This window comes from Gavialis gangeticus, unplaced genomic scaffold (genome assembly GCF_001723915.1).
Source record: "Gavialis gangeticus isolate Ggan-Ray unplaced genomic scaffold, GavGan_comp1, whole genome shotgun sequence".
NCBI lineage: Eukaryota > Metazoa > Chordata > Crocodylia > Gavialidae > Gavialis > Gavialis gangeticus.
In genome coordinates, this window is record NW_017728995.1 from 35,334,570 (window position 1) to 35,338,673 (window position 4,104).

Here is a 4,104-nt window from a genome sequence, read left to right on the forward strand (position 1 = left end):
TCGCGGCTCCCGGCTGCCCCCCGAGGCCTGCACCGCCTCCGCCTCGCCGGCGGGCTGCGCCCCGAAGCTGCCAGGGCGGTTTGGCCTGAGAAGTCGCCCTTCGCGAGCCTTGGGGCGCAACCCCCCTTCCTCAGGCAGGGGGAGAGTCTGCAGCTTGGAGAAGGGTGTTTTCCCTTGCAGGCTTTTGGGTGCAAACACCCTTCTTCAGGCTGCAGATGCTTGAAGAAGGGCGTCCGCGCCCAAAAGCTTGAGAAGAACAGTTTTTCCAGCTACTTAGTTGGTCTGGTAAAAGATACCACGTTTACCCCACAAAGCTTGTCTGCCTGCGTCCTTGGACCCAGGCGGCTACAACCAGCGCCCCAGCGCTGCTCGGACCCTGCCGCTATTGCCACCGCGACGGAGGAAACCCACGGCAGGAAGAGCCGCGGCTGCTCAAACCCTGCCCGAGGCCGGACGGACGCAGGGCAAGACCCCGCGCCTCCTCCGGCCTGGCGTGGCTCCCCGCTCGCTCCGCTTTGCAGCGGTGTGCAAGGTCAGCGGCCCCGTGTGCCAGGCTGCAGGGCACACTTGGGCGCAGGATGGTCCTTCCCCCCCGGGCGATCCCCAGTTGCACATCCCAGACCGCCTTCACTCTCCAGCACCTGTGGTTCCTAATGACAGGTTAGACAGGGATGGTTTAGCCTGCCACGAGCCCTTCCAGTCCATATTTTATTTTAAATGCTGTCGTGCTGATGTACAACACTTGCATGAATTATATTCCTGGAATAACGACCGCAAGTCGAGGTCAGGTGGAGCCTGGGCACAACCAGCTGGAGGTCTGTGAAGGGAGGACAGGAAAGTAAAGGGGGCACGAGTTGATTTTCCTAATATAAACTAGAGGTGGGAGGAGTGGGAGATGAGGTTATATTCAGTTTAAAAGCAGACCAGCTGTTCTTGGCCTAAGAAACAGGCTCTTTATGCTGCAGCTTCATCTGCAAACAGGCTTAAAAATAAAGTCAGAGGCGGGCTTAGGTTTAGGAATCAAAGTCCCCAGATAGTCAAACACCCTTCTTTGGTGTTTCGGCTTTGGACCTTTGCTAGTTTACAGGTCCTCGTTGTTTCTATAGCTGTCATCCCTGCTCTGGAAAGCGTCCCTTTGCAGAGACCAGCACATGCAACTTCTGAATGACAAATTATAGACAAACAGGGCTCCTGCCTTGAGGAGGGGGTTGGGCTGGATGGCTCGAGGTCCTTTCCAGACCACAGTCTCGACCATCGTCCAACCTGCTCTTAGGAAGTGACCATGATGGAGATCCCAGCACCTCTCCCGGTTTCTGTTCTGGTGATGACACGCTCTCGGGGGTTTCTTCCTAACAGCCACCCTACACTTACCTCTCTGCCATTTCCACCCGTCACGTCCTGTCCCATCCCCTCAAGACGCAGGCAGCAGTTGATGTCCATCTTCCTGCGAACAGCCTCTTCATTTTTGCAGAGACTTCCCAGACCCTCCCCCAGCCATCTATTCTCACCACGAAACACTCCCGTTCTTCCATTTGTATCACCTAATAACCGATGTCCCCAAAATGTATGGAAGGACGTGCATCTATACACTTCCTGCTGGATACCATCAATAATTCCTTGCTCTGTCCCAGGCCCCATTGCAACCTCAGAGCCAAGGAGCGTGAAAGAGGTTGGCCTCATTACACGATGCATCTACCCCGTGTCTGGGTCACTTCAGAAAGACGCACCTACGTGCAATGAGACGGCCTTCGAAGAGTGCTGCATGCACACTGATGAGTTTGCCCGAGGCAGGGAAATGTGCCCAGCCTGGCCCTGCGATGGCTGGAAGAGTCATCTATTGCACGCAGCGTGGTCCTGCTTGTGCACCACTGAAATCCTAGCACAAGTGTGCAGCAGTGCCAGTATTGCCTGGGGTCTCGCTGCTCAGCACAGTAACGCGAGCAACATGTTACACCTGGCACTTAAGACCTCCTTGAGGAAAATGGCTAACTCAGTGCCCCTCACCTTCCTCCCTCTGGAAGTTGAGATGGTCTCTCTTCTAGACCCCTTCCAGCCCTGGTCCTGTGTCACCCCAGAGGGATGCATGCTGCGACTCATGCAACTGCAGGCCTACTGCTTCTGATGCCACTGCTGCTTGTGACCACGGTGTCAAGTTGAGACTCATTTTCATGAAGTGGTAGCAGATCCTGGAACACCATAAAAAGTTTTTTGCTCCTTCTTGTCCAGCTTTTTATACATTTGCAAGTCCCTAGTACCTTGGCCAAGTTTCTAGGTATGCAGGCATTCAAGTTTTCAGTTTTCTGCAGGACAAAATGTCAGAAAATGGTAGCTCACACTCCCTGGGTCTCATTTTGCAAGTGAACAACATGGAATACAAATCGGAGTCTGACTCCGCAGCCTTTCTGCCCCGTCTCCTTTCACAATGGCGCTTCTGGCGCTCCCTGGCTCCTCTCTCAACACGGCGTGTCCAGCAGCACGAGGGATCTGACACGGGTCCATCTGGTGTTGAACTAATCAGCCCTGAGCCCATCCACAGCACCCACCTGGGCCCGAGCGGCTCCTTCAAGACAAGAGCCTCTGAAAGGTGCAGTTCTCCGCATCTGTGGCACTCACGTGGCCACGGCACTGAGGGCTGTGCTTTCACAGCCAGTCCCATCTGCGTGTTCACTGTAAACTCTCGAGTGGCCCTAAGAGCCCCCCTGCCAAGCCTGGATGTGTGCCGTGCCAGTCCCGCACGCATTAGAAACGGCGTGCGTTTGCAATTCTATCATATCACATCAGTGCAACAGAGGATGTGTAAATACGCACGCTGCTAATTGAGCCCTTACAGAAGCCCAAGCAGCGGGGATTATCTGAGCAAACAGATGAGAACGAGACTGCAAGAGGAGCTGGCCAGGGATTTTTCCAACAAGGTTACTCAGGTGCAGGCAGGGATATCGGGCCAAACACCCACCGTACTACCGAGTGCATGCATCTGCTGGGATCAGGGCCTGGACCCTACGGGTGCCAAGAGCCCTAGCCGAGCACTCGGTAGCTGGCCTCACTTGCTCTCTCCTCCGAACACAACAAAACCTCAGCATTTTCCACAAAGTCAAATCCGTCTTTTGGGGCCAGCACAGAGCACCGCAACGAGCAACAGAGGCTCGACACCATCCAAGCAGCCCCTGGTGCTCGGAGAGACCTCCAAGGGCTTTTCACACGAGCGCTCTAGCACTTGAGCAGGCGAGCAATGACAGCAGAAGTGTGATGAATACTGCCGTTTTGCAGGTAGGGACCCTCCCCTGGGCTGGATTCACACCCAGCACCTGGCAAGAGGGCCACCCAAGGGTCCCCAACTCAGATGTTGCTTTACTTTTACAGCAACTCTTGCAGTTCTCATCAGCGCTGCACCTGACGGTGCCGGGAGGGCACCAGGGTGTGGGATGGGGCATGGAGGGAAATGCCAGATATCGGCAGGGGATCCCTAGCTAGAAGCTGTCCGCACCTTGTTGGGGCGTGTGTAGACGAAACAAAATTTCCCATTTACATTGACACAACTGCGTTTGTGTTTGCATGACCTGGGATTTCCCGCCGCTTTAAAGTCCATTTAGCGCCTTATACTAACACTACTTATGTTGTGCAAACAAAAATGCTCCGCACCAAAAAAAAGCTACATTAAAATTGTCGGGTGGTCTACATCGACACCCGTGTCATCTACACATGCCCTTTAGGTGCTATTAGTGCTGTCACCAATGGTTCCTGGGCCCAGCACAAGGACTGCCAGAGGCAGCGCTGATGGGAAGAGGAGAGTGCCCCAAAAACAGCGCAAGCCCATCCTAGCACAGGGGTCTCCTGCCATCCACTTCCGAGGCAGCTTTCAGCCCCATTGCACCTGACCCCAGGATCCCAAACAGCACCTGGAGGCCACTGCAGACAGAGGGGCAAGGTACCATCTTTATCCCTGCTTACGACCATGCACGCAAGTATTTACTGCTGCTTAGTAAGTCCCTGCTCCCTTTTAACTCTCTCTGATCAGTTCATTTGTCTGTCACTGGCATGTGTGTACAGCACCTAGCGCAAAGGGATCCTCACCTGTGCTTGCAGCTTCCCAGCACCACCACAGTC